The following is a 17,197-nucleotide window of genomic DNA, read 5'->3' on the forward strand; positions in this document are numbered from 1 at the left end:
TATTGTTAGTTAAATTATACAAATGAGGAGTTTATTATCTGGCCAAATCTGAAGGATAATGAGATCGTTTGACTTGTAGAGCCTTTTTCTGTATTATCAACACAAGGAAGACACAATTGTAATAAATGTGTATTTATTAACAAAATAGTAATCAAGGGTAACTACAATTACTAAATGTACAATAAATGAAGTGCATAGGCAAGTGATGAAGGTGATTAAGTTAAGGTAAGGTAAACCTTATTTTACAATAACAAATAACTGAGCAAGTTTTTGTTATTAAAGAATATCAGTTTTAAACATCTAATTAATTAGAATATTTTATACTGAAACACACTATGCCAAGGTCTAATTTAAAGGGTTGGAAAGTGGAATATTTACGTTTCTGCCTTTGATGCAGTGGATGGAAGAAGTTGGCTCTTCCTGCAGATCTTGAAGCATGAAACGAGCAGACTTGGCTCTCTTGAGCTTTGGGTGGAAGAAATCTGTGGTTTCTGGAACACGCAGACTGGAGATTTCTAGAAGTGGTGGTTCGATGTCGGGAACACGCCGACGTCTTTATCCTTGAGCGTAGAAATCTGTATCTTGTGGAACACGCAGAAATTGGAGATTTCTGGAGGTGGTGGTCTGATGTCGGGGACACGCCGACGTCTTTATCCTTGAGCGTAGAAATCGGTATCTTCTGGAACACGCAGAAATTGGAGATTTCTGGAGGTGGTGGTTCGATGCTGGGAACACGCCGATGCCTTTTCTTTGAAGGTAGAGTTCCTGGAAATCTGGGACACGCAGATTTTTGGAGGTGGTGGCCTTGATGCGATGGTTCAGAGGCCTTGGAAAAAGCACTGTGAATCCAATTACCAAATCCTTGCTGGAACACGCAGCAAAAGGTCTGATGTCTAGGACAAAACCCCGCAAACCACCATGAACCACACTTTGACCACTCTTCGACCACCTTTTATGACACACTCTTTAGGACCCACACTTAACAGACTTTTTACCAGGCTTCTTTGTTTAAGACAATGTCTTTAATACTTTCTCTGGAAGGCGGGATTGAAGGATGTCACCTTTCAAATCCAGCATTGTGATTGGATGATCCTGTGAGTTGGTCACTGGGAGGTGTCATCCATAATGTGGCCTGCATTTGCATAGTCATAGTCCACTGGTTAACTATGATAATATTTAAGAGTCTTAAATATTTTCCTATGCATAATTCACTTTCCAAACCACATCTAATTTACCCAAGGCATTATTTGGAATAGATAGAGTCTAAACATCGCTATGTAATGTTGATCTTTACTCAAGCATTCATATATAAACCTTAATAAGCAAAGTTTCATACAGTGAAGTATTTCAAGCAGTGCATATTAAATATATACATGATCATTTGAATATACAGGTATATGGCGTGAAATTTTCCATTTGTGTCTCTTTTGTGACATGCAAGTTTACTGATCCATGTGTATCTCTGAGTTTGAGACGATGTCAAAAGTTGATTGGATCAAGAAGCAAGTCCTGGGCTCTTAACACCTTTGTCTTTCAGATAAACAAAAGACAGATGGTCACGGTCTCAATTGCCACTTTCTGATGAGCTTAAGAAAAGGGTCAGAGTTTAGTGGTAACTCTGCAGCATTTGTTTATGTTGGAAATTAATTTCCACAAGTTTCTGGCTTTACCGCTGATCACTACACACGGTACACATGTAATATATAATCACAAACTAAATTATAATTATTGTGTAATAACATTGTAAGTACATTGTATGGTGCATATACAGTATTTGTTTATTTATAGTTGTATACATAAATATAAACAGTATATGTATATACAAACTTAATTACTATGTCATTACATTGTGATTACATTGCTATTGCATTGTAATTACATCCAGGATAATATTTCTAAACTTATACACTTCTTTGTAATAACATTGTAAAAATGTATGTTGCATATACAGTATTTGGTTATTTATGGCTGTAAATGTAAATATACACAGTGCACATGTATCTACAAACCTAATTACTCTCTGATTGCATTGTATTTACATTGCTATTGTATTTTAAATTCATCCAAGATAATATTTATAAACTTAAACATTTCTTTTTAAATTTCAAGTACAGTATTTGTGTATCAACACGTAAATATACGCAGTGCATTTGTAATTACAAACTTTAATTTTTGGATGTAATTACTATGTCATTTCGTTATATTTACTAAGTAAAAACTGCAAAGTTATAACATTGTAATTAATTTGTTATAACATTGTAAATACATTGTTATAGCATTGTAATAATATTGTTATAACATTGTAATTATTATTTATCAACATTGTAATTACATTGTTATAACATTGTAAAAAATGGATGTTGCATATGCAGTGTTTGGTTATTTATAGTTGCATACATAAATATTCACAGTGCACATGTAATTACCAACTTAAATACTTTGTCACTACATTGTAATTACATTGTTCCTGCATAGTAACTTTATCCAAGATAATATTTATAAACTTAAATGTTTTTTTTTTGTATATTTCATGTACAGTATTTGTGTATTAACATGTAAATAAACAGTTCATTTGTAATTACAAACTTTTATTTTTGGATGTAATTGCTATGTCATTACATTATAATTACTATGTTATAAGTACAATGTTATAACATTGTAACTACATTGTTATAACATTGTAAAACTTTGTATGATTTGTATCCAAGATAATATTTATAAACTTAAACAATTCTTTGTATATTTCATGTACAGTATTTAAGTATTTATATGTAAAAATATGCAGTACATATGTAATTACAAAGTTTATTTTGGATGTAAACTGTATTTATGTTTTGATTTTGATGTAAAAACATAGTTACATTATTATAACATTAATTTTTATGTAATATTCTTGTAATTACAACGTATAAACATTTTAACTAAATTGTTATCATATTGTTATAACATCGTAATTACTGTGTAATAACATTGTGATTACTATGTAATAACATTGTAATTACGTAATTGTAACATTGTAGTTACATTGTAATTACTTTGCAATATTATTGTATTATAAACGTTGTAAATAGAGTGGTATAACATTATAAAAATTTATGTTGCATATACAGTATTTGGTTATTTATGGCTGTAAATGTAAATATACAGTGCACATGTTATTAAAAACTTAATTACTATGTAGTTGCATTGTAAATACATCCAAGATAACATTTATCAACAAATGTTTATTTGTATATTTCATGTGCAGTATATGTGTATTAACGTGTAAATAAACGCAGTGCATTTGTAATTACAAACGTCTATTTTTGGATGTAATTACTATGTCATTTCATTATAATTACTATGTAATAACTACAAAGTTATAACTTTGTAATAACATTGTGTATACTTTGTTATAACATTGTGATAACATTGTAATGACTATTTATTAAAATTGTAATTACTATGTGATATTGTAATTACTATGCATCAACATTGTAATTGCATGGTTATAACATTGTAAAAAATGTGCATATACAGTATTTGGGTATTTATAGCTGTTTATGTAAATATACACATTCCACATGTAATTACAAACTTTATTACACTGTCATTACATTGTATTTACATTTTTTTTGCATTGCAACTACATCCAAGATAATATTTGTAAACTTTAATGTTTCTTTGTATATTTCATGTACAGTATTTGTGTGTTAACATGTAAATAAACGCAGTGCATTTGTAATTACAAACTTTTATTTTTGGATGCAATTACTATGCCATTACATTATAATTACTATGTAATAATTACAATGTTATAACGTTGTAACTATATTGTTATTCTAAAATTTTTTGTTTTGTATCCAAGATAACATTTCTAAACTGAAACATTTTTTATTTATATTTCATGTATAGTATTTGTGTTTTTATATGTAAATATGTATATACAAAGTTTATTTTGGATGTAAGTACTATGTCATTACGTTATGATTACGATGTAAAAAAATTGTAGTTACATTGTTATAACCTAGTAATTACTATGTATCAACAGTGTAATTAAATCATTTTTACATTGTTATAACATTGTAATTTGTAAAAACATTGTGAATAATATGCAGTAACATTGTAAATACATTGTTAAAACATTGTAGTTACATTGTAAATACTATGCAATATTATTGTGAAGTCTATGTATCAACATTGTAAATACATTGTTATAACATTGTAAAACAATGTATTTTGCATATACAGTATTTGGGTATTTATGGCTGTATTTGTAAATATACTCAGTGCACATGTAAATACAAACTTAATTGTCATTGCATTGCATTGTATTTACATTGTTATTGCATTGTATCTACATCTAAGATAATATTTATAAACTTAAATGTTTCTTTGTATAATTCATGTAAAGTATTACTACGTAAATATACAATTACAAACTTTTATATTTGGCTGTAATTACTATATCATTCTATTACAATTACTATGTTATAACTACAAAGTTATAACGTTGTAATTACATTGCTCTAACTTTGAAACTACATTGTTATAACATTGAATTTACTATGTATCAACACAGTAACTACTATGCAATATTATTATAATTACTATGTATCAACATTGTAGTTACATTGTTTTAACATAGTAAAAAATGCATGTTGCATACACAGTATTTGGTTATTCATAGTTGTATATGTAAATATAGACAGTGCACATGCAATTACAATTGCAATTGCAGTGCACAATTTTACAATGTTCTTGCATTGTAACTACATCCAAGATAATATTTCTAAACTCAAATGTTTCTTTGTATATTTCATGTACAGTATTTGTATATTAACATGTAAATAAATGCAGTGCATTCATAATTACAAACTTTTATTTTTGGATGTAATTACTATGTCATTACATTATAATTACTGTGTAGTAACTACAGTGTTTTAATGTTGCAACTACATTGTTATAACATAGTAAAAACTTTGTATGTTTTGTGGCCAAGATAATATTTAACTTAAACGTTTCTTTGTATATTTCATGTACAGTATTTGTGTATTTATACATAAATATATGCAGTACATTTGTAATTACAAACTTATTAAATATAAACTTTTATTTTTGAATGTAATTACTATGTCATTACATTATAATTACTATGGAATAAACATTTCATTAATGTTATAATAGTGTAATAACAATGTTGTTACATAGTAATTATGTAATAACAGTGTAATATTAATGTATTTACAATGTTTTTTTACATAGTAATTATAATTATTTCCAAAATGAAAGTTTATAATTACATGCTGCATACTGCATTGTACACGTGTACTATGTATATTTATGTATACAACAACAACAAAAAAACAAATACTGAATTTGCAACATACAATGTTTTTACAATATTTTTACATAGTAACTATAATGTAAAGACATAGTAATTACATCCAATAAGTTTGTAATTACATATGTACTATGTATATTTACTTATGAATACACAAATACTGAACATGAAATATACAAAGAAACAATTAAGTTTATAAACATTATCTTTATTGTAATTAATAAAATGACATAGCAATTAAGATAGTAATTACATTTGTATCTTGTATATTTATGTATACAACTATTAAAAAAAACAAATACTGTATATGCAATATACAAAGAAACATTTGCATTCATAAATATTATCTTGGATGTAGTTACAATGTAATGACATAGTAAACTACAATGTATTGACACAGTAACTGCACACAAGACAAAAGTACGGAGTACATCTTTGATGTACATTTAATGTTATAACAATGTAATTACAATCTCATTGCATCCAAAATGCAGTTTGTAATTACATACACTCAAATTATTTATTTATTTTTGCTCGTTCGAACTAATTTAAAATGAGCTAAAACAACACAATTCTTAATATTTCATTGGGACAACTTAATTTTTTTTTTTTTTTAGAATTAATCCACATAAATTTGTTAAAATTGTTAAGTTAATCTAATCAATTTGCATTGGGACAACATGAATGAATTGTGTGGAACCCTGCATTTTTTACAGTGTATGTACTGTGTATATTTACATATAAATACACAAATTCTGTACTTTAAAAATATTAACATTTTATTAAACATAGTTTGAGCTACTAATGCATTATTAAAATTCAAAGTTTTGCTTGTTAGCATTAGTTATTGCACTGTGAGGTGAACAACTTTATTTTCAATAACCAATGTAAACAAAGATGAATAAATACATAAATAAGTGCCTTTTTCAGTCTTTGTTCATGTTAGTAAATACATTAACTAATGGAACATCCTAAAGTGTGACTAAAAATCAACAATCAATAATTAATTCAAATTCAGTTCTTTTACGCGCTCTTTAATAACACTCATACCTGTAGTTAATGCAGCATCCTGGGCAGGTTCATGTTGGTGGCAGCTGCACATGGCTGGCTGAACAGACACTTGCCCTGGATTCCCATTTGAAGGGCATTCCAGCAGAGCACAGAGGGAACGAGGTCATGCCAAAGGTCACATGGCACATGCCGCGAGGTGTCCTTCCATTTTCGGCTGAGTTATCTGGATGCCTCATGACAGAAAGATCTATATCTCCACAACTGAGCAGCCATTAGCGCTCATGTGGGTGTGTGTCCAGAGATGCTTAGTCATTTGTCTCTGTTTACACCACTGCCCTGTTGACAGCAGGAGCACATTTGGGGGTTATGTTTTATATAGTATTTCAAGCTACACGCAAACAGAAAAAAAATATTTAATAGATATGTTTTTGTTGTAGTAGTTTTACAGTAGATTGCATTTTAAAAAGCTTTTCCAGTGTGTGTATACTTGAATAATAGTCTGACACATAAAGTTAAAGATTAAATAGATTTGCATAATAAAATGAAAAGTCTAATAATGCTTTTTTCCCCATAAATTTTTTTCTGAGCCAAAAAAGTTATACATTTTTAACACGATTTATGTTATATTTTATATAACGTAAAATGGCATATTTATATAGATCAAGATCATTTGATATTATAAAGACTTTATTTAATTGTAATTTTACATCTTTACAGTTTGCAGCACAGGTTCATAGTGAATATGCACCCCATTATACATTTCTGGAGAGTGCCAATTATGTAGCCAGAGCTACGTATGGCTGCATTTCGTCTTCAAAACAATTGCTATGGGGCGGTGTGACGATGCCAACACCTTCTGCTTCTTTTCGCTCCTCCTGTCATGGTTTATGGATCTGTGTGTTCCTTCTGTATGTTATGTTTCATGCCATGTGTGTTGTCGTGTGCGAGGGTGTGTGCTTGTTTACCTTTTTTTTTTGACAGCGTGCTATCGAATTAGCTGATGTCATCAGCTGACTTTATCTTCCTCCAGCTGATCCTTATTTGGCTGGCTATATATTTCTGCCTGTGGTATGGGCTGTTTATCAGTCCGTTGTTTGTTCTGGTCCCTTTCTGTTTGTCGGATGACGACTTCGTTTGGTTTGTTGACATTCTTTGTTTTGTACTTTCCTTTGTTTCCATGTTCTCCGGCTACAAGCTGTTTGGTATCCTTTGATACAGTTTTTATAAAACTTACTTGCTCTTGGCTCCACTCTATCTGGTGTCGTGACACTTCCAGCAGACTGCTGATTCCACTGTTACCAGTTTGCCCAGTAGCTCTGTGCATACATCAGCAGACTTGAGATGCAATGAGGAGTTGACTGCAGCAACTAGGTTTGAGTCAAAGTAAATAACAGGATGAGAATGTGGTAAGCTCTAAAAACAGGGCAGCTATGATAGATTTTTTTTTTTGATTGCTTTTGAAAACAGTAGCTATGTTTCCATCCACCTATTTTTATGCACATTTTGGATATGTGCAATAAACAATCGGTTGTAATAAAGTTTTTTTATTTGCATTTTTGGATGGAAACATAGTTTCTGTCAGTTGGATTTAGGGAAGGGGTGATCGGATAAATTGCTGCTTTTGAAAACATTATCGGTTGGGTTAGTGAAGGAGGGGGGTGGGGATATTGGTCACTTGATCAGTCACTAACTGACTGAGTTGCCTTTGGTGGATTTACACGAGAACAGCAGGCGCAAATGACACAAAGCATACACAATGGCCACTGGTGAATTTGCGGAGAAAAAAAAACTGCAAAACAACGTGGCTCCTGGGATGTATTTCACGCTGTCCATAAATGTATACAAGGGTATGTATAAATGATGCCCCTGGGTTGACAATTTGCCCCCATTCTTACATTACAACGTTCTACCTATTGGCCAGTTCTCTTGTTGAGATGGCTGTTTTAAATTTTTAATTTTTTTTAGATGCATGATCTGAGCGTGATGCAAAATTGTATGAACTTCCAGTATTTTGCAATAATACATATAAGGTTAAAGCAGAGCGAATGTCTAGCAAATGTTTCAAATCTTGAAACAAATTACTGAATTAATGTATTGCACTTATTTTTGGACAGTTTCTTGTTTTTCAACACATATTTTTGGACTGTTTCCAAATGCTATGCTGTTGTTGTAGTTATGATTGCAGATGTTGTTTAGGTGTCTTGTAATGAAAGTGATTTTTCACAGGTGTGTATTATGAAGGTGCTTGTTTTTGCAATGCCAGTGTCTGTGCCGGGAAACCTCTGACTCTCCTTAACAGAGATTGATGTGTTGTTTCAGGTGATGTAATGCTGTAGGGAGACATAGGGAAACCTCGTCCCCTTCCCCTCGCAGAAGTGGCATCTCACTGGCACTTCTCTCTAGAGTCTCAACCCACTTAAAGTGTCATTAGCTCATTTATCACAAAGACACTGAGCTCTCGCCTGACCTGCTAGAACAGCCACCCTAAGCAACACACATCAGCCTAGTCTCTTTTCATCAAAAGCTTTTTTCATTGTTATTTTTCTTATTGATGTACCATTCAACTGGCTGTAGTGTGTTTGAATGAGTGTGCATGGATGATTCCCAGTGATGGGTTGAAGCTGGAAGGGCATCCGCAGCGTAAAACATAGGCTGGATAAGTTGGCGGTTCATTCGCTGTGATGACCCCAGATTAATAAAGCTGAAAAGAAAATGAATGAATGAATGAACAAATTAAGATATTTTAGATGAAATCTAAGAGCTCTCTGACCTTCTGTAAACCACAACAGTCTTTCAGTGGTTTCAGTGGTTCAGCTGTAATCATACGAAGCTCCAGGAACACTTTTAGGTGCACCAAAAATCTGTCAAATCGGCCTTATTCGCCTTTGTCTTCTTCTCTTCTTCATCAGGTCAGGGTGCTCATTTAAGAAATTGTTTTTCTCCAAGTACCACTATTATGACCAGCATTAAAATACAGTAGCAAAGTAAGTCTAATTATTTAGTTGTACATCCCTGCAAGAGGCAGTTTAATTTATATTAGAATATTCATTATTGTCGGATACTTTAAACATTTTGAATACAGTCTGAATATTAACACCGTACTGTGCTTACAGGTGAATGAAAACAACTTTCATTTATAAATTAAAAATAATTAAATTAAAATGTGCTGTTCTTTTAATGGTTAAATAAAATCGTTTCTGTTATTAAAAAATTGCGGTACTTAAATGTTTAGTAAAATAAAAAATGTCAAAATATGAACACAGGCTATTAACAGTACGTGTAGCTGTGAGTAACAATAAAACCTGAAGCATAAAAACTAATGTCAGCCTGAAGCCTTTGGAAATTTTAGAATGCATTGCTTTTAAGTTCTGCAAATATAAAAAAAATGTCCTAATTGTGAAATAGCTGATGTTCTGATTCTCAAAATTGTGTGAGAACATGTACTACATCTTTTAAATAGTTTAATAATGACCATATTATTCTATCTATAACAGGTGACGTGCTTTTTGATTCAGTGATTCACTCTAAGCCAACTTAGTTAAGCCAACTTCAGTTGTGACTGAACAAGCATCCCATTGACCAGTGGTGGTGAGGCTGGAGGGCCTTACGGCAATATACATTCAATAATAATTGGACAGGGCAAACAAATTGAACCAGTTTTACAATACATTGTTAAAGAGCCTTTATTATAACATTTAATAAGGGATAGTTCACCCAAAATAGGAACTTTCCTGTATTGATTCATTTTCAAGGCTTAGTCCCTTTATCTATCAGGGGTCGCCACAGCGGAATAAACCGCCAACTTATCCAGCATATGGTTTTCGCAGCGGATGCCCTTCCAGCTGCAACCCAGTACTGGGATACACCCATACACTCTCACATTCACACACATACACTATGGCCAATTTAGTTAATCCAATTCACCTAAACTGCATGTGTTTGGACTGTGGAGGAAACCGGAGCACCTGGAGGAAACCCAGGCCAATACAGGGAGAACATGCAAACTCCACACAGAAATGCCAACTGACTGAGCCAGGACTTGAACCAGTGACCCTCTTGCTGTGAGGTGACAGTGCTAACTTCTGATCCACCGTGCAGCCCTGACTGATATTTACTGCACAATTTATTTTTAATCTCAGGCTCTGGTTATATATTCCCTGTTTTCTAACCAGGTGGATGGTGGCAGATGATTATATGCTGCATTGATCAGCTTGTGTGGGATGTGCAGGGAGTTTGTTTTTCAGGGAAAGCCCAATTATTTATTATAAATCTTCCATTTTGCTACTAAGAAAAGCACTCCATGTTGTTTCTGTTACATACAAGTGTTTTCCTGTGTCCTAGATGTGTTTAAGCACTGACGGTTGTATGGGTAAAAATGTTTTCATGTTATTTTTGGCATGCGCTTGCATAAACAACAGCTGGGTTTGGGCTGCCTGCAGAAATTTCAAATGTTTTGACAATACTTTCTCTGATTTCAGAAATAAATAAATAAAAAAATAGAATAGAGAATATACTGTATTTTTGGATCAATGAGCATAATTGAACAGTTCAGATGCAAAAACTTCTAAGAGGCATCTGAAATTTCTATCAAAAACTAATATTTCTCTCAGCTTCCTTTGTTTATGTTGAGATATTTCACTTTAAAGACTATAACAATTAAAAAGTGATATTGTTTCTGTGTGGAGTTTGCATGTTCCTCCCGGGTTCATGTGGGTTTCCTCCGGGTGCTCTGGTTTCCCCCACAGACATGCGGTACAGGTGAATTGGGTTGGCTAAATTGTCCGTAGTGAATGTGTGTCAATGAGTGTGTATGGATGTTTTCCAGTACTGGGTTGCAGCTGAAAGCGCATCCGTTGCATAAAACTTGTGCTGGATACGTTGGCGGTTCATTCCACTGTGGCGACCCCGGATTAATAAGGGGATTAAGCCGAAAAGAAAATTGAAAAACTAAAATTCAAATTTGCCTGGTGTTTTTTTTCTCATAACTGGAAGAATACTTTGTGTTTATATTTAGACCTGATAGTTCATAAATAATAAGCTTTGCTGGTATAAATGTTAATAGTAGCCTGCTTTGTTAAATTTACATTAAAGCATTCCAATCATATGATGAATATACAAACTGCTTTTCGGCGGGTGGGGTGGGGGTCTGTCGTGGTGTACAACTTGAGTACTTAGAATTATTTGACAATGTCGTCACTGTCAACGCAAACAAACTGGAAACTTTTGGTTTATTTGTCTTGTTTTCAAGTGAAGTGTCAGGTGCAGGTGTCGATTGTAAATGACGTCACTTGCATAGGAAGCGTGGGGGCCTGAGCGTGCAAGCCTTAAGGTACAAGTGCAACTCTGCTGCCAGACCATTCTTGGGTGGGGATATCCGCCAGTCGGTCGGTCAGTCAGTCAGTCAACAGCGGCCTCTGGTGGATTTATGCGAGAACAGCAGGCACGAAGGACACTCACAAGAAAAATTTAAGATCTGAAATTTGTACACAGCAGCCTCTGGTGGATTTGCAAAAACAAACACTGCAGAAATACTTACCTCCTGGGACGTATTTCGATATGAGTTGTCACATTAATGCTAATGTAATCCAAAAGTTTTCATTTCATTGGCACTAAGTCTGTTTTATCCAAAGCTCAATTCTTTACCTTTAATTTTCTTTAATTTTTCAACCCACATGAAAAGTCTTGGGGTTATACTGGGTGGCATGCTCTCGTTTGATTCTCATATTAATTTCTCACATTCTGCTTTTTTTTTATTTGCGTAACATTGCGAGACTTCACTCCTCACTATCTCAACAAAGTACTGAAGTTAATTCAGAATTCAGCAGCTAGGAGTAGTTACCTGCTCACGTGCTTCTGATCACATAACTCTAATTTTCTTTCACTGCACTGGCTCCCTGTTCGCTATCGTATACAATACAATATCCTGCTCTTAACATACAAAGCTCTTCATAACTTGGCACCTCATTATCCTTCTGACCTTTTTCATTTGTTCACTACTTTGTGCTCACTGAGATCATCTTCTGCTGAACTGTTATCTGTTCCAAACTTTAAGATGAAGTCATTTGGTGGCATGCAGGGCTTTTAGTTGTACAGCACCAAAATGATGGAATTCCCCGCCTTTGCACATTCTCCAGGTGGACTCCAATTCCAATATCCAATTTTAATTCTCAGATAAAAACTAGTTTTTTGTTTGTTTAGGATAGCCTTTAATGATTTGCTGGTTTAATATCATGCCAATTGTTCTTTTTACTGCTTGTATTTTTTATGATGTGCTTACGATGTCCTTGAGTGCTTTGAAAGGCACCTATAAAAAAAAGGTACTATTATAATTAGAAATCTGTTCTGAATTTTAAAAGCATGACGTATTCATAGCAAACCTATTGTGTTTATGTATCAGAGAATTGTATTTTTGTATTTTGCATCTGGAACTTTTACTGATACTACACTTTCATTACTTCAGACTTTTCGCATTGGTGGTTACACTTGAATACACTTGGTGTACACTTGAATACACCATTATACTGATATTAGGTGTGTGAGTAAATACAGCTTATGTGGTATTCTATTAAAAAATTGAGTAAACACCTATTATGTAAGTCGCTACTTCGCTCCAGGTTCAATTCTTCTAAATGCACTAATGTATCTAATTATGACTAATTTAATTTCTTAAACAGCAAGGAGAGATGGCACTTATGAAGACTAATATCAAGTCAAAGGCATTAGGCTTGAAGCGTTTCTACACTCTGGATGTTGTTGTGTTAACATACTCTTTGTGGTAACAGACTTAGCTTTCTCGTTGAATGGAACTGGCCTGGATCCAGAAACCCCATTAGTTTGCAAAACTGCATTAGAGGACACTTGGCAAAGGCTAATTGCAGTTATAATATACAGTCATGTAAAATGAAGTGGACAAATAGTTATGTTTCAATTAACCAGACCAAACTGTTACGCTACAGTATACTACTTAATTTTTTTCCAGACTACATAGAATTCAAAGTAGTGTTTGTTTTGCAGAAAAAGAGGTTTAGAGGCAAATACAGCATTGTTTCACTTAAATTATCCATTCCATAAAACATCACATTGGATGTGCAAAGTTGGTCATTAGTCATCATGAAAAGTGCCTTTAGCTAGGTGTATCTCAAGCAAGGTTAGTTCATATTTCTGTCTAATGGGAAAAGGAGCCGTTTCAGAACAATCAGTGCCTTCAGACATGTTGTCCATCTTTAAACGATGCACATCTCCCAACAGACTGCAATGTTTTATTTTTTAATATATATATATATATATATATATATATATATATATATATATATATATATATTTCTTTATCAGTAAACATGCAGTTAAAAATGTGTGTGTCAGATAACTATTTCATAGTCCTGTTTTTCAGTGGATGTCAACATGAACATCTCTCATAATATAGGAGCTCTTAGTGTCTTAGATATTTTTTGACAGAAGTGATGGATTCATTTTAAATTTAGATTTTTTTGATCAATTTAAATGTTTAAAGAAGATGTGATATGTCATCCTGGGCCACAAAACTATTAGTAAGGGTCAGTTATTGGAAATTGAGATTTCTACATCATCTGGAAGCAGGAAAAATAAGCATTCGATTGATGTTTAGCTTGCTGTGATAGAATCATACTTGGCCAAAATACAATTATTGTAATATCTGTAATCTGAGTGTTCAAAATAAATTTGTTTTTAGAAAATTATCTTGAAAGTTGTGCAAATTAAGTTTTTAAGCCATTTTACTAAGTTTTGATACACTTAAACAATGTTTTTTTGCTGCTTGCTCAAATTTCTTTTTTAAAATGAGCTGAAACAACACATTTCTTGAAATTTTTATGGGGACAACTTAATTATTTTATGTTCCATTCATTTCATTTTTAATAGCTACCTTAATTCTTCATTTAATTAACCTAATTGAGTTCCACACTATCGATTGGTGTTGTGACAACATGAAGCAATTAAGCTGAATGATCAGTTTTTGCAATTTTAAGTGGATTGAACTTGAAACAATTGAACTTGATGCACTCACACTGGGCTATGCGAACTGTGCCCGGGCACATTTCTCAGTTTATTTGACAAGTGTGAGTGGTGTAAATCGGGCCCATGTTTGGTTCAGTTGGCCAGCCCTGGCCCAGTTGGAAGAGGTGTGCCAGAGCGCGGTTGGTTGGGCTTTGGCGCGGTATGCCTGTAGTGTGAGTGCTAAGCGCCTGAGCGCAAAACTACAAATCCAACGTCACTTTTAAGGAACTGGTTCATATGAATTTATTAATCATTCTTACTTTTCAATGCAAACTGTCATAGTTTATTAAAAATGCAAACGCTGCACGTCAGCTACACCATCAGCAAACCTCCTAATACATGCAGCACAAAGACTTACGGATAAGCAAAATATTTGACTGTGGGTCACTGCATCCCGAATGACTAAAATTAATGCAAAAAAAATATGACTAAAGCAATCTCCACCGTGATGAGCGAGAGAGCTTGTCATCTTGGTAAACTGAATAGTTGCATCATTGTTGACAGCAAAATGCAGGATGAGTGCAGGTCATCTGGGGAAAGGGGAAGGGGGACAATCGCGCTTCAGCACAGATCAAGGCAACTGTACTTGTGTGAGTACGCCCTAAGTTGTCCCAAAAACCTAAAAAAAAAATGTGTTGTTTCAGCTTATTTTAAATAAGTATTTTGAACAAAATACAAACATATTTTTTTTAGATTGTACTTATGGAAGAAAATTTGCTATATTTCTTCATGGAAGATGATCTTTACTTGATAATCTAATGACTTTTGGCATAAAATAAAAATAAGTCATTTTGACTCACACAGTTTCCATTTATTAGAACCTCTATGTTATGCTGCTTTGACACAATCTACATTGTAAAAGCGCTATAAACATAAACATAAATTGAATTGAATTGACTTGGCTTTTCCCTCAGATACACCCATGTATTATAAGACGTTTTGTGCTCCAGGGTCACGCATCGATGTATTTTCTCTTCAGTGTTTGGACTTCCAGCAGTGAAAAACACTGAACTCAAAAAAATATATATCCTGTATGACATTAAATTATCTTAAATTTGTTTTTAAATGTTTAAATAATCATGTTCCAATCCTGTTTTCTGATCTAATCAGTAGGCATCAAACAACTGACAGAGTTACAAGGGCTACGGCTAATGGTGACTGTCTAGTGCCAAAGTGTAAGACCTCATTTGGTCAATCTGTCTTCTCTGTAAAGGGAGCCAAACTGTGGAATGATTTACCTGTTAGATTAAAATCAGAAAGTAATTAAATATTTTTAGTAGTGTTCTTAAAAAGTGGTTAAAGGAAAACAGCAGTGTTTGCACAAATAGTCTACTGTTAGTTTGTTGGATCATGTCACCTTTGCTTTTGCTTCAATAATTTTATGTAAAGTATTATAATGTTTGTATATGTTTTTATTATATTTCCATTCTGTAAATTTTTTCAAGCCTCTTGTGGACAGATGTTGAGAATTAGCAAGTTTGCTAAAACACTTAAACAAATGCATTTGGTTGTCCAGTGTAATTGTGATGTCCATGTCAAACAAACAAATAAATAAATAAATAAACTCTGAAAACTGTACTGACACAGTTTTAATTTACTAGAGCTTCTATGATAAGCTGCTTTGACACAATCTACATTGTAAAAGCACTATAGACATAACCCAGATAGCAAAATACACTCGGGCCAGTTCCGGCTAGATTGTCGCCTGCCGGAGACTAACCCCTCGGCCCAACTTCGGCTGCCGGACTCGGGCCGGATGCCTGTGGACTCACTGCCCGATTCCGGCCCGAATCAAGCGGGCCAGATGCGGCGGCCGTAAGCGAGCCGACGCTGCGCATCCGCGCCGGAATCGGCGCGAGGGTAATGTGCGCTGCGGCCCGGAGCTGGCGCGACTCCGTATTTATACACCTTATAAAACCTTTTGGTATTACATTGGTACTTGATATATGGTATTACAACCATTTGAATTTATATAACAGCAAACACAGGCTATAATGTAAACACAAAGTGTAAGCACTGCGTTTAACCTTTGAATAAAGTGCAAACTGCATACATCTTCTGTAACGAAAATAATCAGACAAATGACAAAATAAATAAATGTTAAACGTTTATTGATTGCATGAAAAAAAGTACTAAAATTTTATAAATAATTTTGTAGTGCACAAGAATATCAATATAAAAACAACAATAAAACAACACAATAAAGACACACAGAAAGATTTAAAAAATCTAAAAATTACACACAAACACAGATGTTTTTTAAAACAACCCTGTTTTCCCAACAGACTTGAATTAAAATTTGTAAAAAAACAGCTAAATTTTATATAAACCTAAATATAGAAACCAATTTAAGATATAGCAAGAAACATCTTAAAAATACCAATGACAATCCGTAAAATATCCAAGTCAAACTTGTAAAAAGTACTGCAGAATTCTGAAGAAACATCTTGAAACATTTTTTAATAAAACATTAAAATAATAATAAACAAACAAATATATATATATATATATATATATATATATATATAATTGCAGAAATATAAAGTCAAACTTTTTTTTTAAATAAACTTGAACAAAATCAATTGCACAAACAGCAAGACATGAGTGAGATGATTATACATTCATATATATACACGTCTTGTGCAATTTTATATTTATAATTTTATTTGTATTACGTTTATTAAAAATGTATCAAGATGTTTCTTTAGAATTTGGCGCACACACATACATACATACGATACATATATACACACACACACACACATATATATATACATATACATATATATATATAAATGCAAATGAAAGAAACAAATTGTTCAAGTATCAGGG

The 17,197-nt window shown here is 33.0% G+C and overlaps 1 protein-coding gene across 3 annotated transcripts in view; it reads left to right on the plus strand.

The window, feature by feature from the left end:
- The window catches only part of kcnh2a (potassium voltage-gated channel, subfamily H (eag-related), member 2a), a 100,623-nt gene that overhangs the window by 34,768 nt on the left and 48,658 nt on the right, over positions 1-17,197 (plus strand).

The sequence above is a fragment of the Danio rerio genome, chromosome 2 (genome assembly GCF_052040795.2).
Source record: "Danio rerio strain M-AB ecotype USA chromosome 2, GRCz13ab, whole genome shotgun sequence".
NCBI classification, from domain to species: domain Eukaryota; kingdom Metazoa; phylum Chordata; class Actinopteri; order Cypriniformes; family Danionidae; genus Danio; species Danio rerio.